Below are 24,420 nucleotides of genomic sequence, written 5' to 3' on the forward strand. Positions count from 1 at the left end.
GAACAATATCGTGGTAGTCTCAGGTGGACAGCAGAGACTCAGCCATACATATACAGGTATCCATTCTCCCCCAAACTCCCTTCCCATCCAGGCTGCCACAAAACAGTGAGCGGAGTGGGTTATCCATTTTAAATATAGCAGTATATACGTGTCCATCCCCAGTTCCCTAACTCTCCCTTCCTCCCACCCTTTCCCCCAGCAACCATAAATCCATTCTCTAAGTCTGCGAGTCTGTTTTGTAAAGTTTGTTTGTAGCGTTCCTTTTTAGATTCTGTATATAGGGGATGTCATACAATATTTCTCCTTCCCTGTCTGACTTACGTCACTCAACATGACAATCTCTAGGCCCATCCATGTTTCTGCAAATGGCATTATTTCACCCTTTTTAATAGCTGAATGATATTCCACTGTATATGTGTACCACATCTTCTTTATCCATTCCTCTGTCGATGGACATTTAGGTTGCTTCCATGTCTTGGCTATTGTAAACAGTGCTACAATGAACATTGGACCACACGTATCCTTTCAGATCATATTTTTCTCTGGGTTTATGCCCAGGAGTGGGATTGCGGGGTCATATGGTAGCTAGATCCCTTGAGGATGAGGAAGGAAACTTGTTGGTCCAGCTAGATTTCTAAATAGGAGGAGGGAACAAGCATTTATTCAGGAACTTTTCGATGCAGTCCCTCATGTCCTCCTCATAGTAACCTATGGAGTAGTTGGTGTTCTTATCCACATTTTACAGTTGAGAGCAGTAAAGCTTCCTGATATGAAATAACTTGCCTTAGGATGTACCAGTACAAGAGGCAGGGCTGACACCTTCCTAATCCTAATGCCCTGTTTTCAATCATTCTTTTCTCTTTCATTGTTAATGTAACAGATGTCACGTATGCTACAATTGTCAAAATGAAGATTATTCTGATGACTGAAACATACGTGTAAACTGTCTTTGTGGATGCAAATGAACTCAGTGAAGAAACCGAGAAGATGAGGTGGTCGCTTTGAAAGTGATTTTCTTAGGGGCTTTTGGAGTGTTGTGTGTAATCTTTAGAAGATGTGGATTTGAACAAATGCTGTTAAAAGGCAATAAATGTTAGTCTGGAGGAGGCTCTGCAACCATTTTTAGAATGGTAGTGTTTGGAACTGGACCCAGCATTTCACCTCAATAATACAAAGCTTCAGTGTTCTAGTGGGTGAATGCATACACTCAGGAATAAGTGTCCTTAGAAATAATCACAGTAACTTACATGTAACTCAAGACCTGGCCTTGTTCATTATGTGGGAGCTGCACAGTTGAACATTCATGAGTTACAAGTTCCCAAAGCCCACAAGCTACAGGCCTGTTCTCTGGATGTACTAGAGGTTTCACTAATGTTTCCCCAGCTCAGCACAGAATTTTAATCTTTCATGGTTCAAGGAGCCTGTGTCAATATACACAGCCTCATTACCAGAACCAATTGCAAAAGAATATGAAGAAAATACACTGAGGTAATGAACCATAGCCTTCAGCGGAACACTTACAGGGCTGGTGTTTAGAAGGGCAGCTAAGACCTGTGCTGAACACTCTACTTGTGTGGTTCAGAGCGTCTTCTGAAGGTAGTTACACATTTCTCGGGGGCTCCATTTGATATGTGTTGTGTTTCCCTGAGGGTAATTGCCACCTTCCAGAATTACAGCTAGGTTCCTCTGGGTATTCATGATACCTTTCTTTCATCATGCTCATCAAGGCTTTTTCATAAATTCTTAATTATCCTAGCAACTCTCTGGAATAGGTGGGTATACGTATTATATATCTTTACTAAAATAAAGCAATGTTAAAAATTCCCTAAAGGCCTTCTTGTGAGCCCATATAATAATAGAGATAACCCAAGTTTGCTAACTTTAGTTGGCCTAGTACTTCATTTTGTCTCAGAACAGACAGAAGCTCAGGGCCACCTGAATGATATTTGAAATGAAGTCTTTCTTATTGGGACCAAGATAATTGTGTGCTGTGAAACATGATATGGCCTCATTTTCATTTTGAGGGCTGGTGCTGTAAACACTATAATAGGTGAATTAAGTGATTCAGCTAATTATACCCCCTTTTTTTATATTTGCCTACAAAACTAGCATGTGATCCCTGAAATAGAGAAGGTTATACATTAAAATTTTTCTACCTTTGTTTTGATGTGGTGTATATGTTTATTTTAATGAGACTGGAAACTAAACCATTTCTTTGCTGCTAATTCATGCTGGATTACCTTCTTATTTCCATGAGACATAAAAATTTTGAAGTATGTCTACATGATAGCACCCTGCTTGGATCTGTGTATAGTTGCTATAAAGTACAGAAAAAGTTATTACCTTAAAAAAGCTGATATAGACAGGGACTTGAGGAAAGTGAAGGATACAAGAGTCAAGGAGATATCTAACTTGATCCTGTAGACCAGGAGTTAAGAAATTCAGTCCTGTGACCAAATCCAGCCCACACAATTTTGGTATGACCTGTAAGCTAAGAATGGTTTTTAAAAAGTTCTGGGGAACTCATTGTTATATCTCCTTTAATGATATCATTGAAAATATTGTTCATTAATTACAACACATGATGTACTCTTTATAAAGATCCGTGGAAGAAATTTCTATTCCGTCTTAGTATCAATAGCAGAAAGGTTGTATTTTTTCTGAGGATTTTTTTTTTTTTTGGTATAGTCCTTTGGGAACTGTACATTCCATGACTGTCCAGGTCAGTCCACTTCAAGATGCCTGCCAGAAAGCTCGGAAGTGGGTTTGTGGCTCATTTTCTATTTTTGTACCAGTTTCATGCTTGGTATCACTCACTTTATGCCCCTATGTTGTTTTCTCTTTTCTTTTTCACATCCACTCAGAAGTGAGGTTTTGGACCTAGTAAGTCATAAACATATATTAAACATGACACATATATTAAGAACATTAAAACGTATATTAAAGGGACTTACCTAGCAGTCCAGTGGGTAAGACTTCACCTTCCAATACAGTGGGTATGGGTTCGATCTCTGGTCAGGGAGCTAAGATCATATATGCCTCATGGACAAAAAATCCAAAACATAAAGCAGAAGCAATATTGTCACAGATTCAATAAGAACTGTAAAAAATTTTTTTTTTCAATATAATTAAAAATAAGATGTATTGAAACTTTAGCTCCAGAAACTCACAGAGCATTCCTTATGGTCTCAACCCAGAGAACCCTTCACCTTTCCCCTACTGTTCTATGATTTTGCAGGGCTCTGTGTCTGTAGGACCTTATGGAAACCAATCCTGAAAATGCTTATGAAGTGCTTTGTGGTCTAATAACCTGTCATTGCTGCAGGCTTATCAGCAAACCCCCTGAAGTTGGATAAAGACATAGATCAGATGTTCTTCATCTAGAGTCCAGAGGATTTAGGAGGCTTGTGAACTTGGATGGAGATATTATTTTTATAACCTATAATAGAAATTTATCACTTCCTTCAATGATGATCACAGACAGCAAATCATCACATTATTAATAGTGCTTGTGATTATGTCAGCAATAGAAGGCACAGATATTTTCAGATGCCATAGGTTGCTGCTTATGTTGCTGATGTCATGAAAATTTCTGTGTTCTTTACTTCTCTGAAAATAAGATAATTATTATACTGAGGATCTTTTTATTTAATATCCTGATAAAGAAGTGTATTTATTACCATCCTTTTTTTTTTTTAAATTGATAACTGTAATTCATTTTTTCCTTTGCAATCCTTTGTGTTTTGTTTTATGCATTTAAAAACATTTTTCTGAGAAGGGTCAATAGACCACCAAAGGAATTCTTCTAAAAGGATAAGAAAGTTCTGTACATGGGTACACCCACATAGGCCCACACACACAGTTTTTACAAGCAGTTCCAGAGAGTTCACAGAAATCCAGACAAGGTTCATATCTAATAAGCAGTTTAGAAACTCAGGCCCTGTTAGCTAAAATCCGTGATAGAAGATCCACATGAGGGAGGGGGTTTATTTTGTTTTTTGTTTTTTTGAGGCCCAGTTCAAATGAATCACTTCTAGGAATCAACCTACAGTGCTTAGTCAAAATCTTAGACATAGTATTGATTCTGGCTGTCATCATTTAGAATTATTTCTTTCATCCATTAAGCAAGGAATGTACAAATCTTCATAAAAATAATCTCTTGGCTTTTGCCATATCAACTCTTGACATTTTTCAGTAAGGAATTACATATCTGCTACTTTGGGGACTTCCCTGGTGGTCTAGTGGCTAAGAATTCGCCTTCCAATGCAGAGGACTGAAGTTTGATCCCTGGTTGGGAAATTAAGATCCCACATGCAAAGGGGCAACTAAGCCTGCATGCCACACGAAAAGATCCCACATGTCCCAACTAAGACCTGATGCAGCCAAACAAATAAATAAGTATTAAAAAAAAAATCTACCACTTCGCACTCTTTGATTTTTAGTTTGTATTAGAAAGAGCTTTGAGTCTTTGAATGGTCAAAGGTGGATATGTACATATTTCATAAACTTGGAATTGGATAAAAAGTACAAATGCCCCCAGATGTTAAGTATATCATAGTTTTCCTATTGTTCTGTTCTGAATGCTTTTGTTGATAGTGTCTGTACTAATCAAGCATATTTTTTTGTTCACGAAGCCACAGTTCATTTGAAAGTATCCTTCTCTGCTAATATTTGTGAGTTGTACCTCCCTGGTTAGGAGTTGCCTTACACTTGCATGACTTTTATGTTTTCTTCTGTTCCTTTTATTGTACTGGAATTCTGAATTCTCTCCTTATTTTATTGAAATCTGAGTGGGACCTTAGACAATCTAGTCTGGTGTTTCTCAACGCTGCTGAACTTTACAAAATACTGATGCCTGGACACCACTCCCAGAGAACTGGATTGAATTGGTCTGTGTGGGGTTCTTTAAAACTTGGGTAAGAGGTTCCTTGGTCTGGCCTAAAACTTGGGTAAGAGGTTCCTTGGTCTGGCCTGGGTAGAGAACCGTCACCTAGCTTACTTCCTGCTCCATACAAATGTGGAGCATGGCAACATGCCCGAGGTCCTCCAGCTAGCTAGTAACAGATGGGTTTTCTCTACTTCAGAATGCTCTTTGCTCTTTAAAGATCCCCCCCCCAAAAAAAAATTATAGGCCACTTACCAGCTAACTCAGACTTTTGTGATGGCCACATTCCTCGTGGAATATATAAAATTAAATAGTACAGCTGCAATGTTTAAAAACTTGCCGTCCTTGTCCTATTTTAACATTTCCTAATTAACGGACAGCTTTCTGGAAAAACCTGGAGATCATTCTTTCTTAGTCAGTTGTTCCTGGCTGTGGTAACAATTTATCCCTGGACATTTGCCCCATTCCTGAATCACAATTAAGAGAGTGGCTTATTTTTATAAGTAGCTTATAATTCTTAATAATATAAGTCTCCAGACCTTACTGTTGAACCTAATGTGTCCCAATGGGAATAAATCTAAAAAGAGTCCCTTGTCACATTTGATGGCTTTGAATATTAAAGTTCCACATTGAAAGAACTCTCCAAAAATAAGCCTGCCTTTCCATGTGATTTGTCAGCATAAATCCAAAATTTCTGGGATATACATATAAGTAGCTCATCATTAGAAATGCTGTTCATTTATATATTTCATGCCTATCATCTGAACTTACTAAAATGAATCAAATTAATTTATAACCATTCTGACTTTTTCACCCACACCAATCAACTTCTTGCCTTGTTTTAGCTGATCAAGGATTTTGATCAACTTTATATATCTCATTGAGCTTAAAAATTAATAATGCTTTGCCTTATATAACACATCTTCATAGAGATTATTCTTTCTTAATGCAGTAAATGAGAAGAAAAAAACAGATTTAATATAGATAATAGGCTTAAAAAGATTATATGACTCAAGCTAGTGCAATTCTTTATTTTCTAATTTATTTTTTATTGCAGTATAGTTGATTGACAATATTGTGTTAGTTTCAAGTGTGCAACAGACTGAATCAGTTTTATGTATATATATATATATATATATATGTATATATATATATATATATATATTCTTTTTAGGTTTCTTTTCCCATATAGATTATTACAAAATATTGAGTATAGTTCCCTGTGCTATACAGTAGGTTCTTGTTGGTTATCTATTTTATATATGGCAGTGTGTATATTCTAATACTATCACTCAGTCATGTTCGGCTCTTTGAGACCCCATGGCCTGTAGCCCACCAGGATTCTCTGTCCTTGGGATTGTCCAGGAAAGATTAATGGAGTGAGTTGCCATTTCCTCCTCCAGGAGACCTTCCTGACCCAGGGATTGAACCCACATCTCCTGTGTCTCCTGCATTGCATGTGGATTCTTTACCCGCTGAGCCATAGAGGAAATGTTTATTTTAATCCCAAATTCTTAATTTATCCCTTCCCCTGCTAATGACAGTTCTTAAATCAATGGCAGGTTTTCTGATCTACAGTTGGTTTCTTTAAGACAAGAGCTTCCATTTACCTTCTTTTGCCTTCTGTCTCATTTTGAAGTGAGTTTGGTTATAACTATTTTGAAAAAGACCCTGATACTGGGAAAGATTGAGGGCAGGAGGAGAAGAAGGTGACAGAGGATTAGATGGTTGGATGGCATTACCAACTGAGTTTGAGCAAACTCCAGGAGATAGTGAGGGACAGGGCAGCCTGGCGTGCTGCAGTCCATGGGGGTGCAGAGTTGGACACAACTTAGTGACTGAACAACAATTTTGAAAACAATGTGTCCGTATATATTAAGCATAACAAAATTCAAATTCTCCTTTTCCTATAATTCTCTTTAAAACTATCAAGACAGAAAATAAACTTCACCTATAGCAGGTCAGAATATCTTAGAATAAAAAATGACATAGATTAAATGGTTTGGCCTCTAGTAACCAGGATAGAGAAGATAAGGGAATTCTGCACTAAGCCCTCTCACCATCCCTGTGTAGTATCAGACAGAGAATTGCCTCCCTAAGTATGAGCTATGTTTCTCTTCTAGATTATCTTCATTTTTGCAGGCAATATAATTTCAAAGTTTTGTAGAGTAGAATCCCTTTATCAAGTTATTCTGGGAGAGCTATCTGCTATCTCTTTATGGGACAACAACATTATCTATGTAGTGGATAAGGTTTATGTTATACACATGCATGTGGATTGCACTTTGAACCACTCCATATCTAGGGCTGACTCTAGATCTGTACTTGCCAAAGGATGAACGTTTAAAAAATGTTATCACAGAGATGAGAAAGCAGTCTTTTTTTAAAAGCTATGCTTAGCCTTGTGAATATAGATAAGCATTTTAATGAATTAAGTTTAATAAGATTTGATGGAGCAAAGGTTTAAGCATAAAAAAATAAAATAAAAAAGCTACAAGAAAAAAATATGAATTTTATGATCTCATAGCTGGGAAGACCTTTCTAAGTGTGACACAAATTCAGATACCACATACACACAAATACACATACAAAATTTTTAAAAAATTAAAATAAAATCAAAAGACAAACAACCTGTGGGAAGTTTTATAACCCAGAGAAGACATAGTTCTGCTTTTCAAAATATACAGCATTCCTACAATTCAATATTTTAAATTATCAACAGTCCAATAGGGAAAAAATTGTGGGAAAAGAATATGAAGTTCCCAGAAAAGGAAGTGCAAATGACTCTTAAATATATGATAAGATGCTGAATCTCATTCATTATAATAAATACAAATTAAAAGTATGAGATTGAATTTTTCACCTATCAGATTGGCACAGGTTAAAACTTAACATGTTATATTGGCAAATGTGTGAGAGAAAAAACATTCTCATACATTGCTAATGAGATATATATATAAGTACAGTTTCCATAGAGATGTTTAGAAATATCTATTAAAATTAAGACTTTTCTTTGAGCATATTCTTTGAGCTAGCAATTCGAATTCTAGTACTTTTTTCTATAGAGATCTTGCTAATGGGTGAGATGACATATATAAGGATATTCTTGGCAGTGTTTTGTAACAAAAGGTTGGAAACAACCTAAATCAATCAATAGGATTATTTAAGTACATACTATGTACTCTTCTGTTATTATTATAATATATACATAGTACAAATTAATTTGCCACTGTTTAAAAAGAATGAGGTATCCCTGAATTATACCAATCTGGAAAGATTTCCAAGCATTTTATTAAGTAAAAAAGGCCTGATACAAAAGAGTGTATGGTTACATTTGAGAGAAAAAGGAAAAAAATATGTATATAGTTATAAGCACATAGAATATACCTGGAAGGATACATAGTAAATTAATAGTATTACTGCCTGCAGCAAAGAGAACTGAGTGGCTGGGTAGGAAATTTACTTTTCAGAACAAGAAAGCTGTATTTATCTATCTTTCTAGATAATGTATATATAGTCAGGAACTGTGAAGGGTCTGTGATTTTATCCCACTTGCAGTCTAAATAGCTTGCCATAGTTTCATGGATAGTGGCAGAAAACAGCTCCTGAGTCAGAGAAAAAGGGCATTATTACTTACAGCACAGCAATCATGAACATCAGCTTTTGTGTTGGTTTTTCTTGCCCCCATCTCCCAAAAGGGGCACGCATCTAGATGGATACCTGCACAAGCAGCGAGTTGTATTACAGAAAAGAAACTGTAAGTAAAGGGAACTTGAATTTTTTTTATGATGGGCAGTAGGGAGGCTGGGCTTCCCAGGTGGCTCAGTGGTAAAGAATATGCCTGCCAATGCAGGAGACACAAGAGACTCGGTTCAATCCCTGGGTCAGGAAGATCCCCTGAAGTAGGAAGTGGCAACCCACTCCAGTATTCTTACCATGAGATCATGGACAGGGGAGCCTGGTGGGCTACAGTCCATGGGCCGCAAAGAGTTGGATGCGACTGAGCGCACACACACACAACCCTCGCCCTTTGTTCTGGAGAAGATATTATCTCTCTCAACCAAGACTGTTCACTATACAAACATCCTTGAAAAGATAATCTGAAATAAAAAGCAATTAACACTCTGCACAGCAAAAGATGGGCAGAGAGACACAAGAGAACAATGCAGAATTATCTGAATCTCTTATTTATTTGTAATATTGTGCATTCATATACATTTATGGGCTTATTTTGGGGGTTGGATATTTTATATATATATTTGGCCACTCAATGTGGCATGCAGAATCTTAGTTCCTTAGCCAGGAATGGAACCCGTGCCATTAAGTCTTAACCACTGTACAACCAAGGAAGTTCCCATATATGAGGTTTGAAGACTAACAGTAACTCTTGATCATTTGAGCCTCTCCGACAAATTGTGTGGAGTGTGAACTCGTTGGTCATTGGTCATATTACTAGCCCCAAATCTGGTGTCACTTAACTGCCTCGATCAAAGAATGCTATGCACCTGGTCCCTTACTGTAAGGGTGAGTTACTGGTCAGAAGGAGCCCCAACCGAGAGTAAGAGCATGCATGAATCACACAACTGCTTCTCCCCGACTGCAACAGACAACAGGAGCTGCCCCTTCGGGCATTTGTAGTACTCTCAGTTTGAGGGACTAGACCCACCATTTTCTTTAGCATTGGAGTGAATGCTAAAGAAAGTGCTTCCTTTATTTGGCTTTATTTAGCTCAATTTCACACTGAAATCAGTTTTAGGCCTTTCCTTTGCAAAGTGTGAATTGAAAATGGGTGGCGAGGAGGGAGAGACTTTCTTGGCTTTGGCACTTGGATAACAAAGTAGCCCCGGGACAAGGTTTCATTCATCCGTGGGACACGCTGGATTTATAGGGTTCGAGGTGGGCCGGGATGAGTCACGGTGGGTCTGTGAAGGGATGAATTAGTGTCCTGTTAGAAAGGTGCCCCTTCTCAGTCACCTTGAATACCCTCTTTTTGCAGCAGCCACAGCAGTGGCCCATATTTTTAAACTTTTTATTGAAGTATAGTATATGCATATGAAAATATATAAATCTTCAGTGTTCTGCCCGAAAAATTTTCATAAAGTGAATATACTTGTGTAACCAGCACCTGGATTAAGAAACAGAATACTATCCGAATCCCAGAAGCCCCTTCCAATTGCTAACTCTCCCTCCACAGGCAATCATCTGATTATTTTTGCCTGTTCTGAACCATGGAGTACAAATAGAATGGTATGCCATGTGCTCTGTATATGGCCTCTTTTGCCCCAGGTTATGTTTCTGAGACCCCTCCATATTGCTGTACTGTTTGTGTTGGGTTGGAATTTGTTCATCCTTATTGCTGCATAGCAGTCATTTTCAGTCAGGGTGATTTTCTCCTCGGGACATTTGGCATCGTTTGGAGACATATTCTCGTTGTTACAACCAGGGAAGGAGGGAAGTTACTGCTAACCATCTTGTAATGCACAAGACAGCCTCCCACAGCAAAGGCCCAAAATGTCAATAGTGCTGAGGTTGTAAAACCCTGCTGTATAATAATAATATCCCAGCATGTGAATATACCACAGTTTATTTACCTACATATTTCTTAGGGCCTCAACTACAGTATTCATGAACATTATACAACTCAGGCCTGGCTTCAAAATTCTTGAAACCATGCTTACCACAGTCTCACCAAAATAAAAAAATTGCCAAATAGGATATGGTTTTTATACTTAGAATAAGTGTTAAAGTCAAAATGAATTACTATGTACAGTCTTAGTTGTAGATAAAAATTGTGTATTTTGCAATCACTACAAGAATTTGAAGAGATTCTGAATGAGAGAATGAAATGTGCTAAATCCAGGTTTTTACCAAAGAATAAAGATCTGAAGGACTGTTGTTAAAAACATCTTTATTGGAATAAATTTACATATCATAAAATTCATAGAATTTATTAAATAAGTATACAAGGCAAAGACTCTGAGTAGATTTACAGAATTGTGCAACCCTCACCACAATCCAATTTTGGAACATTTTCATCACACCCAAAATACCCCTTGTGCCCATTTATAGTCACTCCTGTTTCTACCCTGACATCATTATTTCATTCTTTTTTATGGCTGCAGAGTATTGCATTGTATGGATATGTCACATTTTGTTTATCTGTTCACAAACTGATGGACAGTTGGGCTGTTTCCAGTTGTGGCTATTATAAAAAATGAACATGAAGGTTCTTTAAATTGAATTATACTTGATCTACAATGTTGTGTTAATGACTGCTGTACAGAAAAGTGATTCAGTTATACTATATATGTTCTTTTATATTGTTTTCCATTATGGTTTATCATAGGATATTGAATATAGCTGTCTGTGTTAAACAGTGGAACCTTGTTGTTTATCCATTCTATATGTTAAAGCTTACATCAGCTAACCCCAACCTCCCTCTCCATCCTTTCCCCAACTTCCTCACCTTGGCAACCACCGCTCTGTTCTCTATGTTGGTGATTCTTTTTCTGTTTCGTAGATAAGTTCATTTAGCATATGGTATTTGTCTTTCTCTTTCTGACTTACTTCACTTAGTATGATCATTTCTAGGTGCATCCATGTTGCTTCAAATGATATTATTTTGTTCTTTTTTTTTAATGGCTGATTAGTACTCTATCGTATAAATGTACCACATCTTCTTTATCCATTCATCTGTTGATGGATATTTAGGTTGTTTGCATGTCTTGGCTATTGTAGCTAGTGCTGCTATGAACATAGGAATACATGTATCTTTTTGAATTATAGTTTTGTTCTGATATGAGCCCAACAGTGGGATTGCTGGATCATATGGTAATTCTAATTTTAGTTTTCTGAGGAAACTCTGTACTGCTTTCCACAGCGGCTGCACCAAGTTACATTCTCACCAACAGTATAGGAGGGTTCCCTTTCACATGAAGAATTTTGAAGCATAGCTAGGTAAGTGGCAAACACAAGTAGGCTTTTGAAGGAAGGACATGATTCTGGGTCAGATAATCTGTATTATTTTCAAGGATAGTTTGACTAATTAAAAGAAAATAGGAAGGAAAAAAGACAGGAGAATGGCATAAGGAGTATTAGACCTAAAGGAAAAGGAAACATCTGACATTTAACCATATAGACTCTAGCATTTTTGGAGGAATTTTATAAACAAATAGGCTAAACTACAGGGCAGGAAAGCTCTGCCTTAAAGAGAAGGATATGAATAATTAGCTGTACTCAGAGAAGTCATTAAAGATGCCTCATTTTAGTATTCTGTGGTAAAATAAATCATAGCTTGAAAGGATAGACTACTACCAGAATGGATATACAAGGGACCACCGTATCCATTAATAAAGAATGGTGTAGAGAAAGGTGAAGTCAGGCTTGTACTTCATAGGATTGTGAGGATCACAGACAAAAGCAGCAGGAAAGTATTCTTTAAATCATAAGGCAATCTTTAACAGATATTAAGGCTTGTGTGTTAGTTGCTCAGTCGTGTCCGACTCTTTGAGACCCCATGGACTGTAGTCTGCCAGGCTCCTCTGTCCGTGGGTTTCCCAGGCAAGAATACTGGAGTGGATAGCTGTTTTCTTCTCTAGCAGATCTTCCCCATCCAGGGATCAAACCTGGATTTCCTGCATTGTAGACAGATTCTTGATCATCTGAGCCACCAGGGAAGCCCTATTAAGGCTTATCCCTTACTAAAGAATCCATGTGCAATGTGGGAGACCTGGGTTCAATCTCTGGGTTGGGAAGATCCCCTGGAGAAGGGAAAGGCTACCCACTCCAGTATTCTAGCCTGGAGAATTCCATGGACTGTATAGTCCGTGCAGTCACAAAGAGTTGGACACGGCTGAGTGAACTTCACTCACTTACTAAACACAGTAAGACTCCTGAGGCCAAACATATGGAAGTTGGTCATTCAGAGTCAAAGGGATTTCCTAGAGGTAGAATTGCCTCCCAAACACCAATGGAATGGAGAGCTCCCAAAGTAATGAACCCGCAGCCCAACCCCATCACCTTTACTGAGGATGTTCAAACAGTAGGAACCTGTTCTCTAGGCACATGGGATCATGTGGCTTCATGGAATGAAAGTTGTTCATTTTATTGCTGCTGCTGCTGCTACTAAGTCACTTCAGTCGTGTCTGACTCTGTGCGACCCCATAGACGGCAGCCCACCAGGCTCTGCTGTCCCTGGGATTCTCCAGGCAAGAACACTGGAGTGGGTTGCCATTTCCTTCTCCAATGCATGAAAGTGAAAAGTGAAAGTGAAGTCGCTCAGTCGTGTCTGACTCTTAGCGACCCCATGGACTGCAGCCCACCAGGCTCCTCCATCCATGGAATTTTCCAGGCAAGAGTACTGGAGTGGGTTGCCTTTGCCGTATCTGGTTCATTTTATTAGGCCTGCATACTTACACAGTAGCTGTGCTTGTGAGGTGTCGGGTGAGAACGAAGAGGGTCAGAACACTTGCTGATGGGTTCCTTCTCCTTTCCTCCCCTTCTCCTCTCTCATTCCTTCCAGGGGATAACTTTTTAAAAAATAATACACAAAATTCTTAACATAGCAACTCAATCTCTTTTTTTGCAATAGAATAAACAAGATAAGGGACTTTTCACTTTACAAAAAGACATCCTTCTCAAGAATTTGTTTATACAGCCTACATATACAGCGTTATATATTCCAAAAGGCAAAATGAAGCTGAACTGTTTAAACATCTAAGATAAAACAAATCTTGTAAGTTTTTTCCCCTCATTTCACTAGAAAGGTTAGTTAAGCTATATCACAAATTCAAGCTCGTATTTTTGGTGAACCTGTTAGTGTTTTCCAAGCTTATGTGGCCAATGCCCACTTTTCTTTTTCCCCCACAGAAGACCATAGTATCCCAAGCGACAATCTGAAGAATACAGTTTGTGAAATGTTGATGTGGCCAGACTTCATCATTTATGGCAAGAACCTTATTTACATTACAGATTGAACTCTCAAATGAATCTAGTTAGTTTAGATAAGAAACTGAGTAGTCCTTCATCCCCATTCAACTAACTACCAGATTTTTCTAGTGCCTCCAATGAGGTGGATTGGCTCTACTCTTCCTGACCGTAAATAATATGATATCCAGCACCACCCATCAGTCAACTGTATTGCTGGACCCAAATGAGTTATTTGTCATGAAATCTTATCCTCAATGTTCTAACCACCCAATCTAAGCTGAATAAATATTTTTTGTCTTTAGTACGTTTACATTTAGGCTTAGTGTGTGTACACTCTGGCTGCCAGAAAGCATGCAACCTTTGTAAATAACAGAGAAAACAAGATTAAAGTCTAATATTGGAAATTGTAAATGACATTCATGCTTTTTAAATCATGTTTTAATCATGTCAATTTGAAGAAATTCAAATGTACATTTCTGCCCAGGTTCAACAAATGTCTTATACAAGAAAGAAAGGAAAGAGAGAAGGGGGCAGGGTCAGAGAGAAGGAAGAAAGGGAGGGAGTGAAGGCGTAGAGGCAAGGGATGGGGAAGGAAAGGAAATGCAAAACTGTAACTTTTGCTTACCTGACCCAGGTTTTCATCTTGATAGCTATGTCCATAACAGCTCTGTGTTTGCTTAAGTTTTGCTGAGTTAGTTTGTTCTGTGGGTCTTGCAGAAGAGCAAAGCTTAACACCTAGCACTCCACCCCCAGTCTTGCTGGTGCAAATCAACAAAGGGACAGCTTGTAAGGTAAGTACACAGAATCCAGTTGGAACAGCCTCAAGGCTGTTTTCCCAGTTGATCCAAGAAGACCCTTATTTCTGTGGCAGATTTAATAACTAGTATTCAAACAGGGCATCTTTATAATTTACATTCTGAGAGGATTTCCCTAGGCTATAAAACCACCTTAACTCAATGAAAGTTGTTCTCTATTTTTGCACTGGGGTTTTAAGATGAAGTCCTTAAGATGGAAAGTTACATACATGATAATCGCTCAGAATATTTATAATAGACAAAAGTTATAAAGCATGGCATTTAAAAATACGTTGGGAAAAGAAAGAAAATACCTAGAAAAACAAGCATGAAATGATAAAAAAAAAAAAAAAAAAGACAGTCCCACCATCAACATCAAGCCAGTTGCCCCAAATGAAGCTACTGTGGACAGTGTTGCTATAGAAGATGTGCAGGGTGTGTAAGTGGGGGTGGCTACAGGGCTCCCTTTTAGCCTGGGCAACACAGGTAAATGTAGGGGACTGAGTCAGAAGGAGGAGAAGCATAGAGGAAAAACACAGTCAGGCTGAGAGGTTGAGCTGAGCCAACTGACCGAGCCCAGTGTGAGGACAAAGTATCTGGAAGCCTCACTCATTCATCCAAGGAATGGGGTTAGAGGGTAAGGAGGTTTTTGAGCCCTGAGATGCAGTTTGTGCTTCTTCAACAGATTCTGAGGGTGGTGTAGATTATTCCTTATTGTGTAGTTCCTACATGCAAATTAGGCCCAGAAGCGTGGTAGTTCAACAGTGTGGGTCTGTCTAAGGGAATAATGCCTTCTGCCTTACATCTGCTGTTTCCATCACCTGGCAGGAACCAAACAGAACTCTGTGGTGTGAATCTGTGTGAGTTTGCAAAGTTCCTGCCTGGATCCTGCAGAACTGTGATTGGAAACATTTTGTCTTTCTGTGGATTCATGTAGGTTTCTAGACATGGTCAGGCATAGAGAACAGACTTATGGTTGCTGAATGGGGAAAAGAGTGGGAGAGGGATTGGGAGTTTGGGATTAGCAGTGAACTAGTATAGATAGGATGGATAAACAGCAAGGTCCTACTGTATAGCACAGGGAACTATATTCAAGATCATGTGATACACCATACGAGGAAAAAAAAAAGACCAAGTTAGGCAACCCAGCTTGCAGTAAGAGCTACTTTTCACTCCTACTTATTCAGAGACATCTTGCTTGTACTACATAGTAGCAAAAAAGTAACAGTTGATATGCTGCCTGACTAGCCAATTTGAATCCATTTATAGCAACATTGTATCCATATAGTCTAAAACCGCAGCAAAATAAGAGTTGTGGGGTGATTTTAAAGTATGATCAATGAAGACTGAAGCCCACCCATCAAGTTAATCCTGTTTTTAAAAAAAAAAAAAAATCTTAGTCTTTCCCCTTCAGACCTAGATTTTTGCCTTGACTTAGCTGGATCATTGTCGCAAGAGTCTTTATCTGTCCACTTACGTGAAAGCAGCCACGGGGAACGTAGTTGCATGTGGATCATATGTCATTCAAGTCGTAGTTGCAAAGGTAAGCCGTGCTCCGTGTGAGTCCTCAAGAAACAGCTCAGCTGTGCTCATCACAGGTCTGATTCATGGCATGACGTGTCGGGTGCGCAGTCATCTGTCTCAGGAGGTCTGCCTTGTCTTTGAACACTATAGATTATTTGTTTCGCCTGTTTTTGAGCTCTAGATGAATGAAATCATTCAGTATGCACTGCTTTGGTGTCTGATTTCTTTCAGCATTGTGTTTGCAAGACCCTTCCTTATTGTTGTGTCACTGTACATTGTTCAGTCTCGTTGTCGTATAGAGTTCCATTCTAGTGAAACGCCACGATTTACTTACCAGACTGCTGTTGAATGGCAGTTGGGTGTCTTTCAATATTTATAACAACTTGTGAGGTAGGTGCTATTATTCTGTCCATTTGGGGGAGGGGGAGACTAAGGCTTTGAGCAGCTTTGGAATTCATTTATCTCAGGTTACACAGGCCTCTGTAGTCTAGCCAGACCTGAGGCCAGGTCACTTTACCCTGTTATCTCCACTCTCGTTCTGTTTCTTTAGTAAAGCAATTCTTTGATCTGCTTTTTGGCTTTCTTCTGTCCTTTAAACTCATTTGATTGTGAACCTATAGGATTGGTTGTTGTTTAGTTGCTAAATCATGTCTGTTTTGCAACCCCATGGGCTGTAGCCCTCCAGGCTCCTCTCTCCATGGGATTTCCCAGGCAAGAATACTGGAGTATGTTGCCATGATGTATTCCAGAGGATCTTCCAGACCCAGGGATCAAACCTTCATCTCCTTTGTTAGCAGGCAGATTTTTTTTACCACTAGTGTCACCTGGGAAGCACCTGTAGGACTGGAGCAGGAGACAAATCTCTGTCACCAAGCTACATATGGACCCATCCCTTCCCCTAAGAATAAATAAAGCTTTGTTCCTGGGTCAGCTTTACTGAGCTTAGAGTAAAGGCTCTCCCAGGTGGTTCCAATAGTTCACCTGATGTGTCCAAATCCCTATAAATCCTGTATGTGTACTCAAGCTGGGCTCCCCACTTCAAAAATATATTTAAAAGCTGAATCGATTATAGAGAGGAGAGTTTAGCACATCTATTTTGTTTGTATATCTCTGGCTCTAACTATTCTGGTTCCATGATATATGAAGAAGCCTGAGGACTGTTTGGGGGGTTTTGTTTGTATTTTTCTGTATTGACGATTTTTTCCCCTGTATTGAGCTTTCCCTGGATGTTTGTAGGGAAAGAAATGTCAGTTCATGTTTTATTTTTTTAGAAACATTTCACAAATGCCTTTTTCTTCCTGTTACTTCCTGGGAGACATTCAAGGGAAGCCTGCAGATTAACACTGGAAAGAAAGACCAATTTTCTAGCCCTGAGTTCAGGAACCCAGTATGTTTATAGGATGGAAATGGAGGGGCATAGGCAGGACTCCTCACTCCCAAATTCCATCATGCATCTCTTCCCTACCATCTTAGAACAATGCAGAAGTTTGCTATATCTTTGATGTGATGACAGGATAGAGTCAGAGGAAGCCTGCATCTCCTCGCAGGGGACAGATAATCCCACCCAGAAAGGCAACTCATCCATTTTGTTTCCTGCCCTGGGATGGAAGGGGTAATTTTGAGAGCCTTCAAATCTTGATGGAAGTTTTGTTCTTAAATAACAAATTTAATTGTGCATGTATGTATAGATAGGTTTTAGAAAAACGTTTAAAGGCATTTAATAAAAGTTAAATGTGCAGTCCGTCCTTTGTAGAATTTCATCATTTTCTTTCAGACCCTTCTTTCCACTGTGTAATCTGTGAGCTGTGCTAGCCAGAAGAGCAGCAGGTTTTTGTTTTTTAAAAGGGTAGTTTAACTCATTGGTGGATAGAGGGGGAGGGGAAAGCTCTTTAAGCATGTCTGAACTCAGTCTTTCTCCATTTGTGAAACTGCATTCTCCTCTCCCCAGTGTCTTCATATGGTCATCCTCTTGCCCTACCACACATTCCCTTGCCGCACCAGGATTCTGTATTCCATCTCAACCACCTTCTTAGCCAATGAACCTACTCACAACTAATTTAAGGCAATGTGGAAAGCTGTTATTTCTTAATATAGGGTATTAGGTCTTGCTGGAAAAAATTATCTAAACTTTGAAAAATATTATGTCTGACATTTCAGAACTGGTTGTAAAAAACTCCAGTCTCTTGAGACAAAACAAACTGTTCTCCTATAATGTACTTGTCTTTAGCAGCTAACAGTTTGGAATCCAGACTTTCTTTTTTTCTTTCCATTTATTTTTATTAGTTGGAGGCTAATTACTTTACAATATTGTAGTGGTTTTTGCCATATATTGACATGAATCAGCCATGGAGTTACATGTATTCCCCATCCTGATCCCGCCTCCCACCTCCCTCTCCACCCAATTCCTCTGGGTCTTCCCAGTGCACCAGGCCCGAGCACTTGTCTCATGCATCCAGCCTGGGCTGGTGATCTCTTTCACCCTAGATAATATAACATGTTTCGATGCTGTTCTCTCGAAACATCCCACCCTCGCCTTCTGCCACAGAGTCCAAAATTCTGTTCTGTACCTCTGTGTCTCTTTTTCTGTTTTGCATATAGGGTTATCGTTACCATCTTTCTAAATTCCATATATATGCATTAGTATAATGTATTGGTCTTTATCTCTCTGGCTTACTTCACTCTGTATAATGGGCTCCAGTTTCATCCATCTCATTAGAACTGGGAATCCAGACTTTTAAGCCATCCTTTCATCCTGGTTGACACCAAAGAAGAAGGGCATGCCTTTGGAAATACTTTATAAAGAGAGAATTTTAAAATGGAGTATTGAAAAAAGAATGAGACACTGAGATAAATATCTTCAGTGTTCAGATGGCTTATGTATATAATAAAGGCAAGGCTAGAACTTTTTTCTGAGGTGTAAACTGCTAGTAGTGTGGTAGATAAAATACAAGATGTCCAGTTAAATTTGACCTTTGATAAACAACACATAAGTTTTAGTACAGCCATAGCCAAAATATTGCATACTATATTTTTATTTGTCAAATCTGGCAACTCACACAAGGTTTTCAATATGGTTTCAGCACAATTTCAATCAATTAATATTTTCTGAGTGCTTTCTGCATGATGGTTAAGCTCAGAGGCAGCCTTAGGCAGGTCTTGTGTGTGTCTTTTACCATTGTACCCACAGCTCCTAGCACAGCTTTTGGCATATAGCTGGTGCTCAGTGAACATTTTTTTAAAAAATTAATCAAAAGAATAACATAAACTCTAGAATATGATGAATTTATGACACACATAACCTAGGTAGGAATACAAGCTCACACATATAACAATATAATATGACTTTGTTGTTGTGGTTCAGTCACTAAGACTTGTCCAGCTCTTTGTGGCCCCATGAACTGCAGCAACCCAGGCTCCATCCAGATTCTGAATATATAAAGATTTAATCCTACTTCAGAAAGAAGTGATAACTGAACAGGATATTGAACAATAGTCTTATCTGAATTTGATGCAATCTTAATTATCTGATTTAAAGCCACTCTATTGGCATATTACTGAAACAACCCTTTGTTTTTCTCCCTTGCTTAAAGTATACTTACATTCAATTGCACCAGTTGCATCCAAGCAGTAAAATGTGAGAAAAGTTGAAGTTCCAACTGAAAGATTGAGAAATTTAACCACACTAAAAAAAAAAAAAAAAAAAGTATGGCGAGCAACACCATAAACAAAGTTACAAGTAACATGATTTATAAAGTCAAAGTAGAAAGAGCCAATGGGAAGATTACCTAATATATAAAGAGTTTCTATAAATCAGTGAGAAAAAGACCAACAATGCACTAGAAAAATGGAGAAAGGGTAAAAATTGAAGAATAAAGAAAATCCAAAAAGCCCTAAACATAGTAAAAGGTCTACAATCATGTGTAATAATAGAGATTCAAACTAAAATCATATTGAAATACCATTTTTGTCTATCAAATTGGAAGAAATTCAAAAGTTTGATAATGCACTCTGGCAGTGCCATGGGGAACCTGAAACTCCCATGTATTGCTGGTGAAAGTACTGGTAAAATCTTCTGTGGATAGCAATTTGATTTTGTGGATCAATATAAAAAATGCCCATACTGATTGACCTAGTAATCTCACTTCTAAGAATTAATCTCATAGACATATGTTCACATGTGAGAAATCAAGATAATTAATTGTTGCATTGTTTGCGGTAGTGAAAGTTTGAAAGCCTTTGAAGTGTCTGTCAAAAGGGAACTAGTTAAAAAAAAAAAAGGGAACTAGTTAAATAAATTATGGTATATCCATACAGTAAAACAATTTCCAGGAATAAAATGAATAAGAAATCTCTCTGTATTGATGTGGAAACATTTGTCAACATAGACCAGCAAGGTCTATGTGTCATAGTGTGGAAAGGTGGGTTAAACAAATAGTATGTACACATTTTAAAATTTACTTCTACTTGCATACAGAAACTGACAGGAGGACTTGCCTGGTGGTCCAGTGGTTGAGACTTTGACCTTTCACTGCAAGGGGTGTGGGTTTGATCCCTGGTCATGGAACTAAGATCCTGCATGTGGCATGATGCAGTAAAAAAAAAAAAAAAAAAAAAAAAATTCAAGAAACTGACTGGATATATAAGAAACTAATAAAAGTGGATACCTGTTTGCAGAGGTAGGGAAAGTGGAGATGGGGCACATGAGTGATGGGGGTGAAAGCAAGACTCTTCCATATATCTTTTGTGTATACATATATGTTAATATTTAAGGTTTGTGAGTCATATAGATATTAATTATTCAACAACTAGATAGTAAAAAAGAATGGTTTGTGTATCAGCCCAGAAGCAGAAGACAGCTTAAACTCTGAGGGGAACTTCAGGGATGCAGACTGACAGGTGTGTAGAATATGAAAGTAAAGAGTGTGAGAGATGAGAGGAAACCTGGGAGCCGGCCTGACGCTGAACTAGGTCATAGGTCAGAGCTGGCAGGAGGAAAGGAGTCAAATCAGGCAAGCAAAGGTGATTTCTGAGAAGTTTTAGAACAAATAGACTCCCTTCAGAGGAGGGAGCCCAGGAATGGATTTGGGCAAGGGCCCAGGTGATCTCTAGGAGCCATATCTAAGTAGAAAGGAGTCAGGGTTGGGAAAGTATGTCATGAGATAAGCAAGATAGACATTATCTAGAGTCCAGACTATACACTCTAGGGTATGTGTGTGTGTGTGTGTGTGTGTGTGTGTGTGTGTGTGTGTGTGTAGGAGCAGGGAAGGCTTCAGTTAGGCAGCATTTGTGTGTTTTAGTGTTCTGTCAGTCAGCCCCAAACACATCTTTATCAAGAAGCTATGGTAACTTCTGACAGCTTATTTGCCTGCTATGGTCTTATTTCTAAACTGAGCTTTTATAATCCCCAAAGACTGCTCAATTTGGAGTAAGAAGACTTGGATTTAAGACCCTAAACAACCAGCTCTATGACCTTGGGTAAAACACTTAATGTCTTTGAACCTGTTTTGCTGTCTGTGAAATAGACATGAAACAAACCATGCTCTGCTGTGTTTTGTGAAGCTCAGGTGCAGCTTTAGAAATTCTGAAGTTGCTAGGACAGGTGAGGGAGTGAACGCTGGTGCTATTTTTGTCTCTGCTTACTTAGTAGACACAGCTGCTCATTCTGCACCTAAATGGGATGGCCACCCACTGTTTGCTCAGTGCTGACTTAGAAATAGCAGGGTACAAGGAGCTTTCACAGCTGGACAATAAAGGAGAATGCCTTTAACAATATTGCTTAACTCCTTTAAACAATAAAGGACTTTTGTGGGAAATCAAATTTCCTCCTACACTACCTGTTTCAGGGAAGACTGAACAGAGGGAAGCAGTCTTCATAATTTTAACTATCATCATCCACTTCATCATTATTATTGTAATCATTCATTACCATGAGTAACAACTATTTGTCTCATTTTAGCTAACATTTAGTGAGGCTTTGACTACTGGCCAGGCCGCCATGCTGTTTTATGTACATTTTCTTATTTCATCCTCATGTGACTTCCCTATGGCAACAACTGTTATGAAAACTATTCTACAAAAGAAGGAATGGAGAGTTTAAGGAATTTGCTCAAGGGCACACAGCTGGCAGCCATAAGAACCAGGATGCAGTACCAGTCACCCTGACATGAAGCCCGTGCTCTTAACATTTACACTATCTGTTTCTTTAAAGCAATGCAGTGGAGGAAGGTGGGGTAGGGGCAAGAACATCTGTCTTTCTGCATGGTGAGTTTTAATTCATGTTGTTAATTTGTCAGACAGTACTAACAGGTTTGGCTGCCTCCAAATCTGTACCTCAGCCAAGATTTTGAAAAAATGTGTGACATCTTTATCACCCAATCCTACCACTTGGGCATGCATGTTCTTTCAAGATTATCACAGCCCCTAGCCCTCTACTTTTGCCCATAATAGAATCTGAATAATGAATCAAATTTTATCAAATATCATGGGAATGAAAAATTAGTTTACATAAAAATACTGAACATTCCTTCAGTAAATTCTAAACTCCTCCATGATACATGCAGGTAGAGCAGGCTACCAAGTTCCCAATCGGTGAAGTAGATGGACATGGCAGCAAAGATAGTTTGCTTATTTGCCACCCACCTCCCCCCCCCCCAACCCCTTACCTGCTGTTTTTTTTTCTGCAGTTTTAGTTTCCCGAAGTGAAGCATAGTGTGAAAATATTAAATGAGAAATTCCAGAAATAAACAAGTTATAAGTTTTAAATTGTGTGCTGTTCTGAGTACAACCTTCACCTGGTGGCTCAGACGGCAAGGAATCTGCCTGCAATGCAGGAGACTCAGGTTCAATCCCTAGGTCGGGAAAATCCCCTGAAAAAGGAAATGGCAACCCACTTCAGGATTCTTGCCTGGAAAATTCTATGGACAGGGGAGCCTGGTGGGCTACAGTGCGTGGGGTCACAAAGAGTCAGACGCAACTGAGCGACTACGGTATTGTAGAGTAGCACAGGGAATTCTCGCATTGTCCTGCTCCATCCTGTACGGGACATGAATTATTCCTTCGTCCAGCATGTCCACGCTGTACATAAGCTACCTGCCTGTTAAGAGGAAAAAGCATAGTCTATACTGGGTTCAGTATTATGTGCTGTGTCGGGCATCTGCTGGGGGTCTTGGAATGTATTCCCCGCAGATAAGGGGAAACTACTATGACCACAATTAACATGAGTTCTCTAATATCACTAGTGTTTCCTAGATGTGCCTGAGCATTAAAATCACCCGAGGCACTTTAAAAACAAACTACAGGTTCCTGGGTCTGGGTCACCCAGACAAAATGAATCAGAATCTCTTGGAGAGGGTCCTGGGATTTGTTTTCAAAAAATCCTGTGTGTTGAACAAATGCCCTCTCACAGAGTCTTATGTCAGTCTTGAGTAAGTTTGGGAAATGAGCTATCAGTAGAAACAGGATACTGTGGGGTCAGAGGAAGAAGCTAAGTCTGTCTGTGGGTGGGGAGATTAGTCAAAGCCTCAGAGCAATGTTTATGCCACACCTTCGTGAGTAGGTAAGCAGACACGTTGTGAAAAGGGCACTCCAAACATGGAGAATATGGGTGAAAGCACAGAAGCGCAGCAGAAAAAATGGTTGTTCTGGGGTTTGTGTGACGAGTTCATGGAGTTCAAGGCCACAGAGGGCAGTAGGTAAAAGCAGCTCATGGCCCAAAGTGAGGCCTATGTACTTTAGCATAGAAGCCAAAGGATTTAAGCAAGAGAATTTTACTGTGGAGGCAAAGGAGAGGATAACTTGATGAGGAAAGAGGTGAGGGGTCCAGTTTGAAGACTCAGGAAGGTTCTCATGAGCGATTAGCTAATAACAGGTGGTAAGTGCTTAGTCATTCAGTTGTGTCCAACTCTTTGAGACCCCATGAACTGTAACCTGTCAGGCTTCCCTGTCCATGGGATTCTCCAGGCAAGAATACTGGGAGTGCTTACCCATTCCCTTCTCCAGGGCATCTTCCTGATCCAGAGATCAAACCTGGATCTCCTGCACTGCAAGGCAGATTCTTTACTGTCTTTGCCACCAGGGAAGCCCAACCATAGTGAGGTGATTTGAGAGGCATTTCTTAACTAAAGTTGACAGGACTTATTTATTTTTTAAATGAAGGAGGGAGCAGTAGGATGTCTCCTAGCTTAAATAATAGAAGTGTGGCCCATTACAAGTGACGAGAAATATGGGAAAAGGAGTAAAGGGGCAATAACAAGGAAATGAATTCTTGATGATTCTGAGTTTCAGTGGCTC

At 39.0% G+C, this 24,420-nt stretch overlaps 1 protein-coding gene and 1 long non-coding RNA gene across 5 annotated transcripts in view; one reads left to right on the forward strand and one right to left on the reverse strand.

Moving 5' to 3' along the window:
• PAPSS2 (3'-phosphoadenosine 5'-phosphosulfate synthase 2) overlaps positions 1-24,420 on the forward strand; it is an 85,762-nt gene that overhangs the window by 10,971 nt on the left and 50,371 nt on the right. The gene's annotated exons all lie outside the window — the stretch shown is intronic.
• On the reverse strand, positions 10,793-14,547 carry LOC139036029 (uncharacterized). Its single transcript, XR_011488713.1, has 3 exons — positions 14,439-14,547; positions 13,301-13,413; positions 10,793-12,519 (listed from the first exon to the last, which is right to left on the reverse strand). It is a non-coding gene; the product is annotated as an uncharacterized lncRNA (long non-coding RNA).

The sequence above is a fragment of the Odocoileus virginianus genome, chromosome 7 (genome assembly GCF_023699985.2).
Source record: "Odocoileus virginianus isolate 20LAN1187 ecotype Illinois chromosome 7, Ovbor_1.2, whole genome shotgun sequence".
Lineage (NCBI taxonomy): Eukaryota > Metazoa > Chordata > Mammalia > Artiodactyla > Cervidae > Odocoileus > Odocoileus virginianus.